The sequence below is a fragment of the Cornus florida genome, unplaced genomic scaffold (assembly GCF_030987335.1).
Source record: "Cornus florida cultivar Cherokee Brave unplaced genomic scaffold, ASM3098733v1 CherokeeBrave_3.0.0_Hap2_scaffold_75, whole genome shotgun sequence".
NCBI lineage: Eukaryota > Viridiplantae > Streptophyta > Magnoliopsida > Cornales > Cornaceae > Cornus > Cornus florida.
The window spans coordinates 57707-69412 of NW_026775907.1; the positions used below are offsets into that span (position 1 = coordinate 57707).

The following is an 11706-nucleotide window of genomic DNA, read 5'->3' on the forward strand; positions in this document are numbered from 1 at the left end:
AAGCCCTAGAGCTTGAGCCCAAGTGTTGAGGCTCGAGCATTGCAACAAAGAAAAGTCAACAAGGCATTGAAGCTCGAGCCTTATACCTTCAGGCTTGAGCCAGACTATAGGGTGCTCGAGTCTTGACCCCAAGCTCGAGCACAAGGCGTCAGAATTTGAAGAGTTAATTTCCAAGCTCCAGACCTCGTGCCTAACCCCAAGGATCGAGCACTATCCATTGAAACTTGAGCCTTGAGTCCCAAATGCTCGAGCCTGGTACCTAGTGCTTAAGCCCATGAAGCTTAGATCGGGCAATGCTAAAAGATTTCAATCCCAAAAATATTCTAAGTGGTGAAGAAAAAGACCATTTGGAAAATATTTGAAGAAAATTGGTTAAGCGTCAAAGTGAAGATCGAGCACCAATTCTTGAAGCTCGAGCATCAATCTAGGGAAGCTCGAGCCTTGTTCCTAAAGCTCGAGCCTCTGTTCCTAAAGCTCGAGCCTTCCATGACATGTCAAAATTAAAGTACGGGATTACTCTCTTTACCAGCCGTATCTCATCCCAAATGGGCCAGAAGACCTAAAAGCCCACCAAATACCTATTTTCTTCTATAAAAGAAGGTGTAAGCCTTGATAGAAGGGTTAAAAAATTCCAAGTTCTATTTTGCCGTGTGATTCAGAAAGTTGACTATGGTGGCTTTTAGGATTCCTACAACCTTAGAAGGTAAAGATCTTGAGAATAGAAGTGTCGTTCATGCCGACGGAGACAACTCCAACACAGATGATATCCGACATCATCATGAGTAGCTAATTCCTCTCTTAGGGCACTGATGTAACCCAATTTAGTATTATGGTTTGACTGTTTTAACACTGGGATTATTTTAATATATTATGTTTTCTTGATTATATGACTATGAGCAATTAAGACAACTCAATAGGTTTTCATGCTTTAGTATATTATAAACTGTTATTACCTTGTCTTAGATGTAATAGTTTATTTTCTATTCTCAACCTATCTTATTGGACGGTATCTGGAGGAGCCCTGCCGGACATGAGAATAGAGGTCATATAATGGTGTTCCAATGTTTTTTACAAAAGAATGTTTTCATAATCTATGCTTAAGAAAGGTGGATTGTTTGCAAAGTAGTTAAAGTAGGTAGGTGGATAGTCCATGCTAACCGCAGATAGGTTATAGTTAGCTGAATTTTGTAAAACATCTTTCTTTAAAATCCGAATTGAACGAATGTTATTGAGTTCAATTTATTTGGAAAATATAATTGTTAAATTCCTAGAGTTGATACAATTAACCATGGTATGATGATTGTGGTGTCAAAGCCCTAAGATCTCTCTCTATGATCATTAAATTTAGTTTAATTTGCTTTAGTTTACATTTTGTTTTAATTTAAGTTTGTTTAATCGTGACAACCAACAAACTTTCTAACCAAGTTACCTGTAAACCATAAATCTAAATTGAAGACTAATACTAATCTCATCTCGCTGTGGGTTCGACATCCACTTTACGTAGAGCTATCCTACACGGAATTGTTCTATTGTGAGTGGTAAAATTAGACACAACAACTGGTTGTCGTCTTTCAGAGCTGTTATTGATTGTTTCAGGGGCAGAGTTTCAGTGTGTACCCTAAATAGGGATTGTTTCTGCTTTGTGGGAGATTGGTGTGATTCTCTCATTCCTGCATTTTATGGTGTTAGAGGTTGGGATTGACAAGTTCTTCTTGGCTAGCCTTTTCGCCGATAAAGATGTTAAGTTTTGTCAGGTTGATTATCTAATGGTTGTGCACAATTTTCTAGATGTGTTTCTGGAGAACTTGACTGAGTTGCCGCCATACAGAGAAGTGGAGTTTGTTATTGATTTGATGCATGGTACCACACCAATCTCTATGGCACCGTATCGTATGGCACCGATTGAATTAGAAGAATTAAAGAAACAGCTTGATGATTTGAGAATGAAAGGCTTCATCCTACCGAGTGTGTCACTATGGGGTGCACCGGTCTTTGAGGTTGTGCATTGATTATCGGAAGTTGAATCATGCTACTATCAAAAACAAGTATCCTTTGCCAAGGATAGATGATTTGTTTGACTAGTTGAGGGGAGCTTGCTATTTTTCGAAGATTGACTTGAGGTCAGACTATTATTGGTTACAGGTTAGGGATGAGGATATCTCAAAGACATCGTTTCGTACACGGTATGGAAATTATGAGTTCCTTGTTATGCCCTTTGGTCTGACTAATGCACTAGCGGCATTCATGAATCTAATGAATCGTGTCTTTCACGATTACTTGGATCAGTTTGTGGTAATTTTTGTGAATGACATTCTTGTGTATTCATGGACTCGAGAGGAGCACGAGGTCCATTTGAGTATAGTATTATAGATTTTACGGGAGCAATGTTTGTACGCCAAGTATGAAAAATGTGAGTTTTGGCTACAAGATGTGAAGTTTTTTGGACATGTTATCTCGGAAGGTGGGGTTTTAGTTGATCTTTCAAAGATAAAGGCAGTTCTGAATTGGGAACAACCCAAGAATATTTTTGAGATCCAGAGTTTCCTTGGCCTAGCGGGTTATTATCGGAGATTTGTGAAGAATTTTTCCCGTTTGACAACTCATATGACCAGGAAAGGGATCAAGTTTGCATGAAATGATGCCTGTGAGTCTTCCTTTTAAGAGTTAAAAACAAAGTTGACTACGGCTCCAGTGTTGGTGATACTCGAGCGTGGCTTAGGTTATGTGATTTATTGTGACGCCTCACGTCATATTTTGGGTTGTGTACTGATGCAGAATGGTAGAGTAGTGGCTTATGGGTCTCGACAGTTAGAGATTCACGAGCTTAACTACCTTACTTATGACTTGGAGTTGGCGGCAGTCATGTTTATTTTGAAGTGTTAGAGATATTATTTGTACGATGAGAGATTTGAGGTGTTGTCGGACCATAAAAGTCTTAGGTACCTTTTCTCCCAAAAGGACTTGAATAACAGACAGAGGCGATGGGTTGAGTTCCTAGAAAACTACAACCTTGATTTGCAGTATCATCCGGGTAAGGCAAATGTGGTAGCTGACACCTTAAGTCGGAAATCTCGTGGGACTTTGGCTAGTTTAGCCATTTGGAAGTGGAAGATGCTTGAAGATTTGACAGAAATGGGATTGTATTGCTTTGATGATGATAATGGCAGTGAGTCAGCATTCTTGTTTAGCCTCGTGACTCAGCCTACTCTTGTCAGACAGGTGATTGAGTCACAGAGACTGGATCCAAATTTGGATGCTATTCATACTGTGATTTCTGGTGGTAAGATAGTGAAAGATTGGACCATACATGCAGATGGAGGTCTACGATTTAGGAGCTTACTAGTTGTCCCCACAGTTTGTCGTGAGGACATCTTACGGGAGTTTTACACTTCCTGCTTCGCAGTTCACCCGGGTGGTACCAAGATGTATCACAATCTGAGACGATAGTATTGGTGGAGTGGGATGAAGAAGGACGTTGCACAGTTTGTGGCTAAGTGCCTTACCTGTCAGCAGGTGAAGGCCGAGCACCAGAGACCAGCTGATTTATTGCAGCCATTGTTGGTAGCACAGTGAAAATGGGAGCAGATTGCCATGGATTTTATGACAGATCTTCCTAGGTCAGGAGGGGAAATGAAGTCGTATGGGTCATTATTGATAGATTGACCAAGACGGCTCACTTATTTCCTATTAAGGCAACAAATGACGCAGAGGCACTTGGTGCACTTTATGTGAAAGAGATTATAAGATTGCACGGAATTCCAGAGGCTATTGTTTCAGATAGGGATGCCAAGTTCACTTTGAAATTCTAGGAAGGACTTCAAGCAGCGTTTGGTTCATTGTTGCACCTTAGTACGGCGTTCCATCCACAGACGGACGGCAGTCAGAGCATACCATCCAAATCTTGGAGGATATGTTTCGAGCCTGTGTTCTTGATTTGGGAGGTAGTTGGGAGGATCACCTTCCACTTATTGAGTTTGCCTATAACAACAATTATCAGGCGAGTATTCAGATGGCTCCATTTGAGGCATTTATGGTAGACCTTATAGGTTTCCTGTCTGTTGGACTGAGGTAGGCGAAACAGCCGCCTTAGGACCCAAAATTGTACTCGAGACTAACGAGAAGATTAAGTTGATCAGGCAGATATTACTTACAGCTCAGAGCCGACAGAAGAGTTATGCAGATAGGCAGAGATAACCGCTATCTTTTGAGGTGGGTGACTATGTTTTTCTTCGAGTTTCTCTACGGAAGGGGTTAATGAGGTTCGAGAAGATTGGCAAGTTGTCGCCACGATTCATTAGACCTTTTGAGATCTTGGACCGTGTAGGAGAAGTTGCTTACAGACTAACATTGCCACCATAGATGGATAGGGTCCATAATGTTTTCCATGTATCGATGCTACAGAAGTATGAACCGGATCTATCTCATGTTTTGAGTTGGGTTGAGGTTGACATTGATGAGGATGTTTCCTACGAGGAGGGACCAGTTTAAATTCTTGACACACGGCAGAAGGTGTTAAGGAACAAGACGATACCATTGGTAAAGGTTCTTTGGAGGCATCACGGAGTTAAGAAGGCTAGTTGGGAGCTCGAACAGGAGGTTTACTCTAAGTATCCAAAGTTGTTTTCTCCCTCAGGTATGGCTTGATTTTGGGGATGAAATCTTTTAAAGTTGGGGAGAATGTAATGTTTTTGATTTATATATATATATATGTGTGTGTGTGTGTGTGTGTGTGTGTGTGTGTGTGTGTGTGTGTGTGTAATTATGGTGTGTGATAATATACATGTATATATTTTGTGGAGGAAAAAAAAAAGGGTGGATATTTTAGCTTAGTGGTGGGGCCTACTTCCCATTCACTTTCCTTTTTGAAGGCCATTTCATAACCTCATTTCTTCTCTCAACTCCTGACAGTCTCTCTCTCCCCCTTGGTTTTCTTTTTCTTTTTCTTCTAATCAAGCTTTCAAGGCTTGATCTTTCTCACACCAATTGGAATTTGGTAATACCTTGTGAAGCAAAGTTGGAGAGCTCATCAAGGCCGTCGATTTGATATGAGCCAAGCACCATTTGGCCAAGCCTAGGGATTTTGAATTTAGGGCTTAAATTGGGGTTTTTTCTCTCATTTGAGGTAGGGGATTTCTGAGGCATAAATTTTTTTATTTTTGTGAATTACTTCTCAATTCTTGTTGAATAGTATGTTTAATTTGTGGCAATTTTATGAAATATAAATTTTCAATGTTGTAAGTGATATATATGTGTTGGATTTTGTTAATATGATGTGAAGAAGCATGCTTAAGTGATTTATTCCATGTCTTATATGCCTAATGTGCCGGATACTTAGTTATTAGGAAGCATGATATGATTTTTATTAGATTTTTTTTTTTTTTTTTTGGTTAAGCATGCTATGTGATTAAGGTTTTAATATGATACATGAGAATGTATATTTAACATGGCATCGAAAGGCATGATTTTTTCCTCATTTCACGGCATTGTAATATATGGACATTCACGCATGGCTTTGGGAAAGAAAATGGGAAAGATGTTTTGGAAAGAAAGGACAAATAATGATTTTTTTTTTTTTGGGGAAATGCTTTGATAAATGATTTTGTTAAAACCTGGACGCCTAGGAGGCGCCTAGTGGTCCATGGTGTTAATGTGATCTATAGGGAACTAGAGAGAGGCTCTAGTATGGTTGAGCTACCTAGGCCCAGATGACGCCATAGAGGTGCCATGTGGTTGGGGATTGCTAGCTAACCCTTTCCTCGTGACGCCATAGAGATACTATGGGTCGGGTTGTATTAATAGTTTAGAACGGTGAAACGGAATTATTTTGGGGATTGGGGAAAGACATTACATGACATTGAATCCTATAGCATGACATGTTTTATTTGTGACTTGGATTATTGCTATTGATATTATGATTGTATTTCTCCCGGAATTGGCATGATCCTGTCTACTTTTTCCTATTCTTTGCTTGGATTCACGGAGTCATAAGAAATGTGTCTTAAACACTTCCTACTGAGCTTATACTCATTCCATTATTTTAAACATTTTTCAGGACACGAAAAAGAGGTGGTGCGACCCACCACAAGTTTAGATGAGATTGGAGACCTATTTTATTTTGTTATCTTTTGTATTAGAACTCTAATATTTTGTAAATGTAATCTTAACTATTTTGTGAAACATTAATTTAATTGGTATAATGTTGTAAGTTATGGACTTTTAAATTTTAACTATATTTTATGGACTGTAACTTGATGTAACTAAAACGTGTTCCTTGTTTGGATGAGATTGAGGAACGGGACTTTTTATATGTATGTAATCATTTTGGGAATGTGGTATACTATTTGTATTGTGCGTTGGGACATGATAGATTAGTTTTAAGGCCAAGTGAGGCTATTACATTTTTATGTATTTCAACATGTTGTAGAGGGACTTTTCTGCGAAGGTCATGTCAAAATTTTATATATTTTATTATTATTATTATTTTGGTCTCTTTTTGGGTCGTTACAAGTTGTTTAAGTTATAATATTTTTTTATTGCTTTAAATTGGAAGTTAAAGTACAAACTTAATCATTACAATACATGCAAAGAAACCGAATACCAAATGTAAGATAGAAGAATTCAAAAGCGGTCCTTTTTAACACTCACTTGATAGATTTGCATTGCATTTACTTCTTTACACTGAAATATTATATTTTAAATTGGTGCAGTGAATGTTTTACACGAGTCTAATGACCATTTTACGCTTTTTAAGTGCAAGTTTTATATTATTCAGTAAATGTTTTACATTATTCAGAAATTTTTTTACACTTATTGCTCTGATGCATTTGGCACCTGGTGTAGCAAAAGAAACACAATAAACCAAAGGCCCATGGCAATTTGGGTAGCCGGAATGATCGTCGGTTGGGTTGTCAGGTCATATGAAGATGATGAAACATTGTCCTATGATGTGATGATTATGAAGATGATTGAGAAAATGGAATGTCTATAGTCCAACCTTGTTCCTTCTTTCCTCTTTTGATCCGACCCCTTCCTCTCTCTTTTTTCTCTCTCGGACAAAACACTCATCTTTACCCCATTCTTGAAACGTGCCCTATGTCTGAAAATGTGTTCTTGAATTTGAGTAACTCAGCTATAGCTCGTAAGGGAAAAAATAAAAGGAGTAAGGATAGTTTAGTAAATTCCAAAAAGTACTTAAGGGCAATTTTGTCTTGTGTATTCATGAACAATAAAAATTGACATACTTATAATAACTTTTGCCTAAAGTGTTTTTTAATGGGTTTATTTTTAAGTGTTTACATTCTAACTAAATATGGCTTCCTAAAGTGTTTTTTTATAAAATTAACTCAATATTTTAAGTATTAATTATAAATTTAATTTTAATTAATAATTATTTAAATTTTAATGTCCAGTAACAAATGTGTATCTAAAACTTTTACCAACAGTATTGTCTGAGTGATAAAAAGGACAGACTAAAGTGCCCCACCCTCTACCTCAGCTCACAAACTGAACCAATTCAAAAATTGTTTTTGCTTCTATTTTATTGATTGATGTCATTCTAATCTCATTGACATATTATAGTACTATAATATCACTTTTAACTTTTTGAAATTAGAAAATACCTTTCAAAGTTACAAAATTTTGACATTTTATTCAGACTCATGACATCCCTTTAAACATGAACCATTCGTTTAGAGAGAATGCACATGCATGCACTCCTCCTCCGTTGTGCGGGCTCTTATTGATCCAGATACGGAATTTGGATAGTGTGAGAATGACTTTAAAATACCATTCTTTGTTGTGCTCAGGAGTCGTCAGTTTTTTTTCCCAGGTATTTAGGAGTTGCCAGTTCTCATGGAGAGAACTATATATCTTTTGTTTACTGTATCTGTGAAACTTTTTGATGATTTTTTACAGATAAGCTTCTCTGATTGGTTCTTGTCCAAGGGGGAACACGCAGGAGTATCCAGAGAATGATCATATTCACTTTAGTCTATAAAAATATTTGAAGGATCAAAGTCCATACCATGAAGTTTTAACAACTATATGAATTGAAAATGGGAAGCTACATTATTGAGGGTCCTAAGGTATAGTTGACAGATGCTGACTTAACAGTTATTGACGGTTTGACATTTGTGCATGGAGCATTTCCTTTGATGATTAACTCCCAATAATTCTCTTATTCTTTCAGGCTACACAAAAGAAAATTGTGGAAGCTGATGCTTATGTTGCAGGTTTGTGGTTGACTATTTCTCCACAATTTATATTCTTCCATCCATTATCCATTTCAATTACATCAACTCATTAAACTTTTCCATTTAATGGCAGCCTGTGACGTCCCTGGAATTAAAAGATTAGTTCTATAAACTATAAACTAGTTGGAGTGCCTGTCGTCACAGTGCAACTTAGATACAATAGCTGGGTCACAGAGTTACAGGATCTAGAACGGTCAAGGTGATTGTCTTATGTTTTGTGAAGTACTGTTATATAAATGTGAATTTTTAATTTGAGGGGTCAAGAATTATTTCTGCTTTCACTTTACAATAATGTCCAATGAAATGTGGTATTCTCTTGCAGATTTCTCTTGCTTTGCAGACCTTGCACTAACATCCCCAGAGGATTATTATATTGAGGGTCAAGGTTCATCGCTCCAGTAAGGATAATTATTTTTGTTTATCCTTGTATCATCGTCAGAATCATCAGTGTTCGTGCATTTATGACATGACGCAGCTGATAAACCTATGCATGTTTCCACTTAAATGAAATAGTCTGTAAGCTATTAATTTGTTAATTTTGATACAAGGTCCTTTGCCACCATAATATATTTTTTGGCACTTAGTTTGGTTGTGCAAAATATATCCTTAACATTATTAGATGTATTCCTGACCAATGACTTCATTTGTTTAAACTACATGCATGTTGCACATGGTATATGAGAACTGATCTATGTCTCTGGATATTTATATCTATCATTGTCATTATACTAGGCATCATATTGGTTGGTTGGCTGGGTAGGCCCTGTGACCTGTAGGTGTAACATAATTTATCAATGAACTTTGTTATTATTATGAAGTATAATACAATAAACTATTGTTGATATATTCGTCTGCATATTTGTTGCAAATATTGATTTTGTTGCCTTAAAAATACTTTATTGGACTATTCTTCATATAAAATATTGCAAGTTCAGTTCAGATATTCCTTTCTAGTTTAATTAGCATGATCACATGAATTTCTGCATCTTTTTTCTAGATGAAAGTTATTTGCTCATGTTGTTTGTTTCTAGTCAGGTTCTCCTTGTTGTTTTGCTTCTGATTATATACTGTGTTTTTCAACTCATTCTGACATCTGACATTTCCATGATTTAGTGGCTTCTGATTATATACTGTGTTTTTCAACTCATTCTGACATCTGACATTTCCATGATTTAGTTTCAGTTTTTGAGTGGATTGTCTTTTTCTTTTTTTCTTTTTCTTTTTTTTGATAACCCAGAACTCCCCAAGACAAGACCCTTCGGACCCTACCCCAATGCACCAAACTGGGGATATTGTAGCCCAGCCCCATAGCCACAATACCGGATGAGTCGAAGTTCTAGCAGGGGGTAAGGCTCGAACCCGGGTGAGTGATTACCCAAGGCCAACACCTTGCCATCACTGCTAGGCCCCCGGGGGCGGATTGTTTTTTATTTTATTTAAGAATATATTTCAAAACATGTTTTTGACCTCAATACTTTGCTCCATATATTTGCTTATAAATCCCCTAAAACTTTTGCAAATTACTTCAGTCACTGCACTTGTCCTGGCATTCATTTGGATATTTGTTTTACTAAATGCTATTTCTTCTTAACAGATGTGTGCTTACACCTGGTGATCCCTACATGCCGTTACCAAATGATGAAATAATTAATAGAGTTTCAAGACAGGTAAGTACCATCTAAGGAGGATCCCTGTATTCTGAAATTTTCTTTTTGATGTTTTCTTGGTTTTAGTAACTCCATCATTAATACAACATGGTATTAACTGTAACATTATAATATACAAGTAGGAAACGTTAAAAATCCTGGTAATACTTAAAAACTCCAACCCAAAAATGAAAAGCAAAAAGATTGAAATAGTTATACAGCCATACAGGTTTGGCAAACATAGTCGTAAATATATTGGGGCCTCATGTTGCAGCTTTATAATGCTCTTACGTATTGGGGGCCTCATGTTTCAGCTTATAATGTGCTTATGAATTGGTAGCAATACTATAAAAGCATGTCAGAGGGTGCTTAAGAGAGCAATTTATTAGAAGCAGATCAGTATAATTATAATGATTGTGCAAACTAAATATTTAAGAAGATCAAAAATAAAAACCCAAAGATTATATAAGAACACGTGTTTAATTAATTTATATTTTCAACAGAACTGAATATAGGTTAAGTATACTACGTTTAATGTTTAAAATATACTAAAATAACAATAATCCTACACTTTTCAAAGGTCATTACCCAGTGTGGCGCTGTTAATTGAGGGTGCTGGGTGGGGCAGATTGGATTGTTCAAAGAATAAATATACGCTTATCACATGAAATAAAATAAATAAATTACCTTTTAATTATATATCATAAGTTTGGGGCTTTTCTGATGTTGCTCAATATCTTTGAAGTTCTTAAGTTTCTTCAAATATTAAATAAACTTAGATATTTGCAAACATTGCATTCGAACAACTGATGGTAAAAAAACTTCCGGAAAAAAGAAAGAAAGAGAGAAAGCCGTTACCCAGCATTTTTCCCACTGATGGTAAAACACCTGAAGAGTTCTCATATATTATCCAATGCTTCGAAAATAGTTTTGAAACATAAATGAATTCAAGAAATTTTGCAATAATGTGAACATATTGTCTAATTTGTTTTAACCGTGTCAGGTTTTAGCTTTGTTCCCATCTTCTCAAGGTCTGGAAGTTACTTGGTCATCTGTTGTCAAAATTGGGCAATCTTTATATCGTGAGGCACCTGGTAAAGATCCATTTAGACCCGATCAGAAAACACCTGTGAAAAATTTCTTCCTTGCTGGCTCGTACACTAAACATAATGCTGGTTTATTGCATTATGGGCTTGAATGTATACCGATAATGCTGGTTTATTGCATGTCCATTTGGGCTTGAATTCAATCAAGGAAAAATCGATTTAATGCGATGATTCATGATCCAAAGATGTTTTTGAAAATTAATATTTGAATCCTTTTATCTTATCTGAGTTATCAATCACATGTGAGCCTGTCAATGACAATAAAAAATATACAAAATGATGAAGCTTTTGTGATACATTTTCCAATATGAGAAACAAAACCTAATATCCTTTAGGGAACCAGAGCACTCTGTGTTGGAAACGTGCTAATTTTAAAAAAAATTCGAGAGATTTTGATTCATAAATCTTGATTCATCATATAGAAATAAGTTTTATGCAAAAATAAAATATGATGTATCATTCAATTAATATATTGAATACTTACATCAAATATCTGAGTAAATCTTTAAATCTTTCCTCTAAAGTGAATGTTTTCACTTATTGTACATCCCTTAGCAAGATGCCTTCTTCTTGAATCTCCATCTTCTTGGTAATTGTTTTGCCGTTAGGAATCACTCATAAGCTTCCATGAATGACATTGGAAAAACTAGACTTGTGGGAGCCTCCATTAGATGAGAACATTAACCCTAATTTTTTATAGAG

General features: G+C 36.3%; 1 long non-coding RNA gene across 1 annotated transcript; it reads left to right on the forward strand.

Annotated features, from left to right (window-relative positions):
- Positions 1-8569: 8569 nt before the first annotated feature.
- On the forward strand, positions 8570-11059 carry LOC132292573 (uncharacterized). Its single transcript, XR_009477300.1, has 3 exons — positions 8570-8650; positions 9847-9919; positions 10902-11059. It is a non-coding gene; the product is annotated as an uncharacterized LOC132292573 (long non-coding RNA).
- The last annotated feature ends 647 nt before the right edge of the window (positions 11060-11706 follow it).